Source organism: Stomoxys calcitrans, chromosome 1 (genome assembly GCF_963082655.1).
Source record: "Stomoxys calcitrans chromosome 1, idStoCalc2.1, whole genome shotgun sequence".
Taxonomy (NCBI): domain Eukaryota; kingdom Metazoa; phylum Arthropoda; class Insecta; order Diptera; family Muscidae; genus Stomoxys; species Stomoxys calcitrans.
Genome location: NC_081552.1, coordinates 22,772,577 through 22,785,115, shown reverse-complemented (window position 1 = coordinate 22,785,115; position 12,539 = coordinate 22,772,577). Strand labels below are relative to the sequence as shown.

The 12,539-nt window shown below is 42.9% G+C and overlaps 1 protein-coding gene across 1 annotated transcript in view; it reads left to right on the top strand.

Moving 5' to 3' along the window:
- The first annotated feature begins 224 nt into the window (after nucleotides 1-224).
- The window catches only part of LOC106091500 (ras guanine nucleotide exchange factor M), a 70,486-nt gene continuing 58,171 nt past the window's right edge, over nucleotides 225-12,539 (top strand). The window contains exon 1 of the mRNA XM_013258034.2: nucleotides 225-1,939. The gene's annotated coding sequence lies outside the window, so the exon portion shown is untranslated. The remainder of the gene's footprint in view (nucleotides 1,940-12,539) is intronic.

Genomic DNA, 12,539 nt, shown 5'->3' with positions numbered 1-12,539 from the left:
GCTTTTGTTGTGTGGCTTTGTATGACTTTTGTTTGTGTTATGTCGTCTAATAAAGTGGGGCATACTTCGCAACCACTTAATAGACAATTTTCGCGCGAAAGAATTTAGTACTAGGCTTAAGAAACGATTATTAATAATCGAAAAGTGATGGTCAAAAAGCCGCCATTCCTCCATTTCACTCACTTTCGTAGTAAGCGGCCATTCCTCCTTTCCACTTTGTGAGCGGCCATTCCTCCATTTCAATTTTGAACGGCCATTTTTCCATTCACTCAATTCTAATCTCCGCACAAATTGGGAAATGTAGCGCAAAATGCTAAAATGTATTCCACTATTCCTCCATTCCACATCAGCCGAGAACGACCATTCCTCCATTCCATCATTCTAAACAGAAAGAAAAGGAAGGTTTTTGGAAAGAAAATTTGTAAAATAAAAAAATAACAACAATTAAGGAAAAAACCAGTGGAAAGTTAAACAAATAAAAATAATATAAAATAAAAATACAAAAGCGCGAAAATAAAAGCAAAAGTTTAGTGTTTCGTAAACCGGTTGTACTCGCTCGCTTGTGGATGGAGAAAGGGGATGGCAATGTCGGAAGGAAATTTAGCATTGTGAAAAACAATCAAGACAAAATCAAAAGAGAAAGAAAGAAATAAAGGAAAATTATACATATGAATATGTACATACGACTTATGGAATAAATATGGTGATGTTATAAAAAATATTTGTCGAAATTTTCAATTGCTGGCCATTGGTGCACATATGGAATAGTAGGTTTGGCAAATTTCTTTGTAAAGCAAGTAAAGTCTGGATCAGAAAACGGGTGAGGCCGCAGCCGCCGCGCCACTCTGAGTAGTGTAGTGTGAAATAGTAGTTGTGGCCAGGTAAATGCAGAAAGCTTACAGAGAGATGCGTGGCGTTTATTGCTAAATCCACACGTTAACCCAATACCACCCAATAATCCGCACATACACCCGCTCCGAAATTCTTACATACATACAAGTGCTATGTGCTGCATTTTTATTATGCGTCCATCTTTTTGAAAAGTTAACAAAACGACGTCTCGCTTGTTTTTTTTTTTGCTGTGTGTGTTGTTTTTCTTCTGGTGCGCAATTGTCTTTTGGATTCCGGGGGTTATAGAGGTGGAGACGGCAGACCGTCCACCGACACTGGGTACGACGTTGCTTTCCTGGTAAAGCCGAAATGTAAATATTGGCCTTAGTACTCAACATCGCGGCGACTACGACGACATCAACTGGCGAAAATCGCGAAGTAAACCAAACAAATATGTAAAATTTTGAGATTTCATAAAAAAGTATTACGAAAAATAGCAATAAAGTGTGCCAAATAATCAAAAGAGTGTATAAAACGCAATATGGAAAATTTTGCTCATATGCTGTGAAAGCAATTAAATATCATAAATCACTGCAAAAAAAGGCAAGCAGAATAGCAAAAAGAAAAAAATGCTATCAAGTCTCTGTCTGAGCGTCTGAGCTTGCCTCTTCGTGTGTGTGCCTCTGTGTGTTCGATTGTGAGTGCAAAAGTTACTATTAACTTGTCCTACCACTATTACCTCCCATTGCTCTCCACTCCTTACTCAGGAGGAGGCGCTTCTACTACATCCTCAAAAGTGATATTCCTTTTCCCAACAAAAATAAGAAGAAAAAAACACACAAAAAAGTAAAACGCCCTGACCTTCTGGCTCTTGGTTTTCTTTGGCTACTAGCCACAGTAGGCAACATCTACGTCTCTTGCCAATTCGCCCTCAAATCCTTGTCCCCAACCCAAACCCTAACTCCCCTTACCACCTTCTTCAATCGCAATGGATATGTAAACTTTTTGTTCAACACCATAGAGTTGGGACAGCATAAGAAACGTATCAAAAGAATGGTGGCAGGCTGAACACCAATATTTTCAGGATCAGCAAACACCAAGAAGGAAGGTATGTATGTATGTATGTTTGTCTATGTATGTATGTGTCGCTCGTTTGGCATGACCATAAAATAAGTCTTAATTTATTTCTTATGATTGAGTTTTGTAGACGCGTATTAAACGCGGCGTATTGTTTGTGCCTAGAACCATGCAAACACACACACACACACGCGTATACAAACCACCAAACACCCAAGTTATCAGCCAGCCACCCTCTTTTATTGGGTGCCGGCAGATGGTCTGGTGTTGGCAATGGCTATAGCTGTGATGTTGGTGGTGGTGGTGGGTGGTTAATCGTACTTTCACATCTGTGGGGATTTTAATTAAGGTCCCCTTAGAAAAACAACAATTTGTATGACTTACCCCATATTTCAGGGAGCTTGCAATACGGGGGTTACACTGGTTAGTTGGAGTATTATCTGAAACTTGTTGAAATGTGCCTTCTTTAAACTGGTGGGTGGAAATCTGCAATCTGTTTGTTTGTTTGTTGTTTTTGTAAATATCTTAAAAATTTGGCAAAACTCACGTACGAGAGAAAGTGCCTTTTTTTAACCAAATTTGCTTTATTAAATTTAGGCATTTGATTACCATACAGTGACAAAAATGCACTTTACAAGGAGCAGCTCCGATTTCGTTGAAATTTGGTATGTAGATGTGGGTTGACCCCAGAAACATGAATCAGAAGTCCGTTTTTGGGGCAAAGCCATCTGGGCCATCCGAGGGGCCAAAACCGCCCTTTGGGGGAAGTGGACCAACCTAGCCAATATGGGTATCAAATTAAAGGTACTGTCGAGTAGATTACGAATATGCTGAATAATGCCTAAAAGTTGGACCCGGAAAGGATCTACGGGGTATTGAGAATTTTGAACCTTGTTATCATAGGCAATATAGGTATCAAATGAAAGGTACCAAGGAGTTGATTACGATAGATATGCAAAAAATAAATTATGCTCTAAAAAAGAAAAACATTTCAAAAACAAATAGCGAAATTTTGAGAGAAGCTGACGCCTATGTAGATGGCGATGCATATGCAAGTTTCGTTAACCCAAGTGAGTGTAGCTGTAACGTTTACAGGTTTACAGTTTAAAGTGACCCCAAGTTCGTTCTTTCTCTCAATCATAAATAAATATCCGAATTTTGCCTATACGGAGCAAAGTGTACATAAGCTAGAGTAGGTTGAAGTGACGGTCCTAATTCGTTGCTTTCTCGTTCAAAGCAATGTCATATGAAAAAATGGTATGGCAGCCATGTAAAAACTTCTTACCAAAGAGGTGTCGCACTGCCACACGCCGTTCGGCTCGGCTACAAAAAGTAGGCCTCTTATCATTGAGCATAAACTTTAATCGGACAGAACTCATTGATATGTGAGAAGTTTGCCCCTATTTCTTAATGGAATGTTCATGGGCAAATTTGCAATTTTACAGAGTGGGTATGTATTAAGAATGATGTCTCAATAGCGGTGACCCGACTGAAAAACCACAAAGGTAGCAGGAGTTGATGGGTTGCCAGCTAAACTATTTAAGACCGAAAGCAGCACACTGGTAAGGCGCATGTATCAGGTCGTCTGCGAAATCTGGTTTAAAAAAGGTACGTACCCGATTGACCCGATAGAGTCCTTCATCGGCAAGCCGTCCCAGTTTACAACACACTGCTACAACTACAACAACTGCTACAGAGGAATATGTTTCCATACCATGGCATGCAAGATGCCCTCAAGCGAAATGTGTGAAAGATTAAAATCTAAAGTCAATGAGATAATTGGGCACTATCAATGTGTCTTTAGCTCTAATCATTTATTGCAAGTCGGGTCGGGTAGTAATGTAAGGAAAACCATAAACCATTTATCAATCAGAAAAGGCCGAAGAGATGCGCCAGGCTGTTGTTGTTGTTCAGCCGTCCATTTATTGACCAACCCACGAGTGACAAGGCTGAGAGGAAAGCCATTCGTCGTAGACATGGTCTCCGAGCAAATGGATAGCCATTATAATTTACCGTGGACGAAGTTACGAATAGCATTCAAGTCTCTTCCAGGCTTTTAGCGACGGAAGCTGAGTGACACTGATGCTGAATAATCTGGATCAACCTGGACTCGAGTGCCTGTCCTCAACATGTCTTTGAACACTCTTATAGTACCTGATATGTGGCAGATGGGCAAAGTGATCCCGCTACTGAAGCCTGGAAAGCACTCGAACAAGTGGAGTCGTACAAACCGTTCTCCCTTCTCTCACCAGTAGCCAAGGGGGCTATTCCTCCCGAGCCTCGTTGAAGAATTTCCATTCGCCTAGTATCAACTTGGATTTCAAAGACTGCCTAGCACAACAACTGCTTTGTGTGCCATCACCGCACACATTTGTCGTGGTTTCAATAACCTCAGGCCATGTGATAGTACAGTACTCGTGGCATTAGCATTAGCGTGGCATTATCGAGGGCATTGCCAACATGTCCCTCCAGCCAGACCGGAAACGCTGGGTTGCGAATTATATGTGTGGTCGCCAATCATTTGTGGAATTTAGGGATAAGAAGTCGAAGCACCGTAGGATGAAACAGGGAGTTCCCCAAGGTGGGGTGATATTTCCGGCACTGTTTAACCTCTACCTATCCGCCTAGTATCAACTTGGATTTCAAAGACTGCCTAGCACAACAACTGCTTTGTGTGCCATCACCGCACGCATTTGCCGTGGTTTCAATAACCTCAGGCCATGTGATAGTACAGTACTCGTGGCATTAGCCATGCCAAACTATTTGAGGGCATTGCCAGCATGTCCCTCCAGCCAGACCTGAAACGCTGGGTCGCGAATTATATGTGTGGTCGCCAATCATTTGTGGAATTTAGGGATAAGAAGTCGAAGCACCGTAGGATGAAACAGGGAGTTCCCCAAGGTGGGGTGATATTTCCGGCACTGTTTAACCTCTACCTATCCTCCATTTCCACCCCCTCCAGACGGCATAGAGATCGTATCATATGCGGACGATTGTACGATCATGGCATCAGGCCCCCCACCCATTGTTGACATTTGCGAACTTGCCTCATAGATATCTGCCACCAAATCTTCAGCCACATTGTTTACTACAAACACACGTGAGGTGAATACTTAGCTGACTGTGATGGTCGATGGAGAAATGATACCGACCATCAAGTGTTCCAAATACTTGGCGTCACATTTGACAGCTCTTACACATTCTCCCCACATGCCACAGCAATTTGCGATAACGGCGAAAGTAGAAACAAGGTCCTTAAGTCACTTGCTGGTAGCACTTGGGGTGCAGACAAAGATAACTTGTTGACCACGTACAAAGCAATTGACCGGTCTGTGGTAAGTTATGCAGCACCAGTTTGGTCTCGTCAGCTTTGTGACACGCAGTGGAATAATATTCAGATCTGTGAGAATGCCGCCCTCCGAACTGCGACGGGCTGTGTCCTCAGTTTTCATGAGGATCCTACCAGTGCGAAGACATAACCACATGCTGTCTAAACGATACCTTTTTGGGCTGTTATTGCAGAGACCATCCCAAACGTCATCTTGTGGATAGATATCCACCAGGTAGATCCACATGATCTAGAGCGTGAAGTTCAGCGTTACAAGAGCGAACTTCTAGATCAGGCGGCATATCAAGCAGGAACGACCGCCTCCCACTGCACCTGAAGAAATTGACCTCCCCCGGCAAACCAGAGTAGTTCTGGCCCAATTACGTTCCGGCAGATACAGCCGCCTCAACTCCTACAGAGCAATGATTGATTCCGACGTGCAAGATGTATGTCCCGATTGTAACCAGGGACCGCACGATCCACGTCACATGTTTAACTGCCCGGCCAGACCCACTCGACTAAGACCCAGATCCCTGTGGACGCACCCCATCTTAGTCGCAGAGTTCCTGGGTCTTGACACTCAACAGAATCAAGAAGACGAAATATAGAACACAACTAATTGCTACAACAACAACAACAAATGAACATTGTTTACCAGTTACAAAGCAATGTACCGGTCTCTGGTAAATTATGCAGCGCTAGTGTGGTCTCGTCAGCTATGTGGCACGCGTTGGAACAACTTCAGATCTGCCAGAATGCCGCTCTTCGAACTGCGATCTCCATCAGGAGACAAAGATCCAAAGATCCCGTGCGAAGACATAATTACATGCCCGGCACTGGATTACTATGAGCATCACACAGGCTGGAATTTTTAGCCCCAATATGTGTGGTGTTGTTCGTTATTACGAGAAAGCTAGAACTATCAGGCGCGTCCACAGTTTGCGGATAGTGAAATGCTCCATACGAAGTAGCTGCAACAGCAGTCGTAGACTATCAGCGGTATCGAGTGCAGAGTCTCAGTGAGAGGCCGGGCGGCACCGGCTCTTGCACAAATACTGAGTGCCTATGCTATGCTCGGTATGACAAGACGAGTTATTGGCGCCTTTAAATAACCCATGGCTAAAATGTTCCCGCGGCGATCGGTCCTTTGGACTGGAACGAGCTTGCTCACCTACAGTAGCTTGACGAGGATCGCCACCTCCACATGAACTAACTACAACAACGTCAACACTTTAAGTCTCTTTATTAGAAATGTTTTTTATTGAATTTTTTTTTTTTGAGAAATTGCATTGTTGTACTAAAAATGGTTCCTAAGATTCACATAGATTTTTTAGCATTTTTAAATTCTTAAGGTTTACCTACTTTTTCTTCCTTTTGTTGTCCACATAATCTATGCCATGGTTAATTCACTTGTTCAAAGGATTAATTTTAAGGCCGGAATTGTACGTGAGTTAGAATGTTTTTCTGGTCTGGTGTAAGGGAAATACCCAACCAAGACACTACACATGCTAGGTGTTTCTCTTTTGTTTTGTCTAAGACAACATATATTAGGTTGTCTTAGATGTACCTTTCTACAAATATGTGTGTCATGTTGTCTCCTGATGAATGTATGATGTATTCGCTGTAAAATGTTCCATTTCAGTTGATGTCGCAAGAAACGTGACAGTTGACATTTTGACAAATTCTTTAATTTTTTGCGGAAGTTCCCAAGAATTGTTAAATGGTTATTAATGTATCCAATTGATATCGTCATGTTATCATTTGGCCTAAAGTACATAATTGCTCAAAAAGGTGTGAGCTGTTGTATGTATGGGGTTAACAAAGTTGAATACGGTTGTGTTATCTTTTTTCACGTATTTTATTATTGTTCTTCGTCAATAGCGTGTAAGGTTGCGGTAATGGTTATGGCGTCATACGAATTGTTACCTTTGTATCGGAGATTATCATTATTATCTGCAACTCAGAGAAGGTATGGACAAGGTATAGTGAAGAAATACTAGAACTTCTTCTGCACACACATTCCCGGGAAACTTTCCAACGGCCAACGCGTTGCCAGAAGAGGTTGTCACAGACATGCATTCGACGGAAGTTGCTGAGAAAACTGTGACTGAGCGATAAAAACTTTTAACTACTTCAAATCCCCAGGCCGTGATAATGTATCACAGGTTGATACATTACGATAGACTGGTCTGATAGACTGACTCTTTGACTATAACTGTGCGATGAGAGACCCAACTGTGTGATGGAGATACTCAAAGGTCATTTTCATTCAAAAAGCAACGAAACCGTAAGAAAACGCCATAATTTATGCTAAAGGCTCTAGAAAGGTTGATAGAAAAAATACCTTAGAGCAAACATTGCTGTATATCGCCTGTTGTTATTCTTGTTCCATAAGTGAGCAAGCTCGCTCCGTTGCATAGGACCTAACTCCCCGTGATCGTTACGACCATTGATTATTGAAAGGCGCCAATAACTCGCCTTGTCATATCGAGCATGGACACTCAGTATTTAAGCAAGAGCCTGTGCCTCACGTCCTCTCATTGAGACTCTCCATTTGAAATCTGTGATTGTCCGCTACAGTAATTGCAGCTACTCCTTATATGGAACATTCCACTATCCGCAGTCTGTGGACTCTCCCCGCAGCTCCCTGCTGAGCTTCTCGTGATGACGATATCGTTTGTCTCGGTGCAAGTGCACTGAAACAGCTCTTCACGACCTAGTCGGCTGTATAGAGGACGACTTTAGGACCTCATTTGTACTCTTGACAACCTTGTCAAATATTGCTGTGGGGCAAGATTTATAAAGGATATCAAAAGTGACACCAAGTATTTTGGCATAATTGGTGGTCGGAATTCTTAAGTCTTTGACAATCACATTCTACTCTATACATATCCGCTGACGAAAGAGTGAACATTGTGGCTTAAGATTTTGTGTCGGTTAGTTTCTTATTACTGGCATCGGAATAAACGCAAGATCGGCAAGGTGGTAGTTCATCCGACACAGATGTCACCAAGAAGGGACCCGAAGCATGTGCGTGAAGATAAGTTCCGAATATAACTAGTAGAGAAAAACCGCTTTGTTAACAGAGTTTAACATAAGAGTTAACAGATTTCCTGTAAGATGTTAACAGAGCTCTGTTAATACTTTACATAACCAAAAAATATAGAAATTTAATAATATTTAGTAAGTTTTGTAAAGACTGGTAAAAAGAAACAAAATCAAGTAAGAGCGTGCTAAGTTCGGCCGGTTCGAATCTTATATACCCTCCACCATGGATCGCATTTGTCGAGTTCTATGTGCGGTATTTCTTTTTAGGCAAATAAATAATACTGAATAAGAACTGTTATGCTATTTGACGAGAAATAAATGCTGAACATTGTAGAAGTCATTGTGTAATATTTCAGTTCATTCGGATAAGAATTGTGCCTTTTAGGGGCTCAAGAAGCAAAATCGGGAAATAGGTTTATATGGGAGCTGTATCAAGCTATTGATCGATTCAGGCCATATTAAACACATATGTTAAAGGTCATGAGAGAAGCCGTTGTACAAAATTTCAGGCAAACCGGATGAGAATTGTGCCCTCTAGAGGTTCAAGAAGTTAAGATCCCAGGTCGGTTTATGTGACAGCTATGTCAGGTTCTATACCGATTTACGGCATACTTAGCACAGTTATTGGAAGCCATAAAAAAACACCTCGTGCGAAATTTAAGCCAAATCGGATGGGAATTGCGCCTTCTAGAGGCTCAAGAAGTCAAGATCCAAGATCGGTTTATATGGCAGCTATACCATATTATGAACCGATTTGAATCGTACTTAACACAGCTGTTAGAAGTGATACGAAAACACCTCGTGCAAAATTTCAGTCAAATCGGACGAGAATTGCGCCCTCTAGAGGCTCAAGAAGTCAAAGACCCAAGATCGGCTTATATAGCAGCTATATCAAAACATTTACCGATTTGAATCAAACTTAGCACAGTTATTGGAAGTGATACCAAAACACTACGTGCAAAATTTCAGTCAAATCGGATATAATTTGCGCCCTCTAGAGGCTCAAGAAGTCAAGACCCAAGATCGGTTTATATGGCAGCTATATCAAAACATGGACCGATTTGGCCCATTTACCATCCCAACCGACCTACACTAATAAAAAGTATTTGTGAAAATTTCAAGCGGCTAGCTTTACTCCTTTGAAAATTGGCGTGCTTTCGACAGAGAGACGGACTGACATGGCTATATCGACTTAAAATGACATGACGATGAAGAATATATATATTTTACGGGGTCTAAGACGCATATTTCGAGGTGTTACAAATAGAATGATGAAATTACTATACCTCCTTCCTATGGTGGAGGGTATAAAAAAAATATTTGAAAAAGGATAATGGGCAGTGCTCCTGAAGGTAATCCAAGAATTCCTACAGGTACTCCCACACCTTGTTGGATTTTTTTTAATTTTACCAATTTCTTTATGCTTGGCTCATTGCTAATCTATTTGGAGCTTTTGGTTCAAGGCACACATAATAAATTCCATATTGTGGTGTTTTTTTGGTTTCTTCTTACCAGTCTTTACAAAAATTTCTAAATATTACTAAATATTGGGTTGCCCAAAAAGTAATTGCGGATTTTTCATATAGTCGGCGTTGACAAATTTTTAACGCCTTAGAGGGAATCTGTTAACTCTTATGTAACAATCTCTCCCGCTCTGTTAACAAAGTGGTTTGTGTCTCTACTAGTTATTGTATATTCGGAATTTATCTTCACGCACATCATCTCGCTGTATGAGGATGCCGCCACTAGGATTACGAGGAGGTGCAGCAGCTCGCCAAACATTTCCATTGCAACCCCTGATGTCCTGAGTGACGTAACCTGGCCAGCCGTCATTTCTTTGGGATCAGACCACGTCTCCATAATTCTCAGGACGGACGTTTATCAATCAAAAGAAGGCCGATTGGGCCAGCTTCAGAGAGTTCACCAATCGCCGCTTCAGTGAATTGCCGAAAGGAAGTTCCGAGACATCATTAACACTGCAGACGATCGCTTTACTCCAACCGGTCGAATACCCCAAGTGCGTCGCAATTTCCCGGCGCAGGCTGTGGGCTGAATCTGGAAATTAACAGCGTAGTCAACGAGCATAAGCGGAATTTGTGGCTGGAACACTTGTAGCAATGTAACGTAGGTACTGGTTTAGACAAGCTGTGGTCCAATGTTAAGTCACTCTCGAACCACGTTAGACGGAATGACAGGACCTCAGTCACTTTGGGCGACGTAATTGTGATTGATCCGAAGTGATGCACCAGGTCGTTCAACCGTCATTTAATTGTGTATCATCCAGAGAGTAATATGGCTGGTAAAAGAGCCATTCGTCGTATTGGTGATCCCCGAACCGATGGACAGCCATTTGCCGTGGACGAAGTTGCTAATGTCATCTGTGGCGCTAAATCAACCAAGACTTTGGGCCTGACGGAATCTCTAAACTGTTGTTGTGGTGAGTAGCAGTGTGTTATGCACTGAGGCGGCAGCTCTTGTCGATAAAGAACTCCATCGGGTCAATCCGGTACGTACAACCGGTTACCTTGGGATTTCTACACTGATACTGAAGAATCTGTATCTACCTGCAGTCGAGTACCTTACAACTGTCGTCAGCCTGTCTTTGAAAACTCTTAAAGTACTCCATGTCAGGAAGATGGGCAGAGTGAGCGATCTCCTTTTTCACACCAGTGGCCACGACGCTTGATTTCGAGACGATTTCCGAGCATCAGCATGGATTTTCAAGACTGCTCACATTCCCTGTTCCCGCGGCGATCGGTTTTTTTGACCGCTACGAGCTTGTTCACCTACAGGAGCTTGACACGGATCGCCACCCCCACATGAAATGTGGCTACAACAATAACAACCGCACTCATTTGCTGTGTCCTTAATCAGCCCAGGCCGGTTCTCGTGACTGGACTGAAATGCTGGATCGTTTCTTTGTTGACCACGTACAAAGTAATTGGCCGGTCTGTGGTAAGTTATGCAGCGCCAGTGTTGTCCCGACAGCTCTGTGACGCGCAGTGGAATAATATTCAGATCTGCCAGAATGCCGCTCTTCGAACTGCGACGGGCTGTCTCCTCAGTTCTCACGTGATCCACCTCCATATGGAGACAAAGATCTTACCGGTGCAAAGGCATAACTACATGCTGTCTAAGCAATACCTTTTGGGCTGTTATCGCATGGATAGGTATCCACCGCCCAGAAGCCTTAAGGTGGACCTACATGATCTAGAGCGTGAGGTTCAGCGCTACAAGAGCGAACCTCTAGATCAAGCGGCATATCAAGCGGGTCTAGACAACATTCATGCAGACACGGTAGCAGATGCGGTGAATATGGGTAAATGTGGTACTTGGAGAACGACCGCCTGCCATTGCACGTAAAGAAATTGACCTCCCCCGGCAAACCAGAGTAGTTCTGGCTCATTTACGATCCGGCATATGCAGCCGCCTCAATTCCTACAGAGCAAGAATTGATGTCAACGTGCAGGATGTATGTCCCGTTGTGACCAGGGACCACACGACCCAGATCCCCATCTCAGTCGCAGAATTCCTGCATCTGGATACTCAATAGAATCAACCAGGAAGAGAAAGCTGGTTGTTTTTAAGTGATGCCAAGTTAGTTGGAGAAGAAATGTCGAATAAGCGCCAAAAGGGGACTTAATGCGCTCTACTCCTGTCGCAACTCGATAGGAAGGAGTTGGGGGCTAAAGTGAGCGACGATTCATAGAATGTTTACGTCGATCGTGCCAATTCTCACCTATGGTTGTCTAGTGTGGGACAAAGCCATGCACAACTATGCCTTTGCAGGATTATCAAAAAGGCACAGAATATCGCTGCAGTGCCAATCCCTGGGGCAAGGAGAAGTGCTATGAATGTAATTCTCGATCTTTTGCTTTTTGCTCCTATATGTTGGATTTGCGGCAACAAAGATAGCCATGAAGTTGAGGTAGTCAGGTAAGGGGCGTTCCGCTAATTTATGCCATTCTAATGTTCTGCGGAGGGACGGTGATGTTGCGTGGCGCCATGCAATATACAGTGCGACTGATTATATCCCAGCAGATTCCTTCCATCTTGATAGGTTGGAAGTCGTTTTCCGAAAAGAGATCTCGGGATTGGGGCACATCGCCCTGCCATGGACCCTGTGCATAGACGGATGGGTCTTAATTGTATGGGGCACTGGGGACCTTTGAAATTAGGGAATATTATAGACTTCTGGACGGGTGCAGCGTCTTTCAGTCCGAGGTCTTCGCTATCCTGAACGTACTGAAGAAGA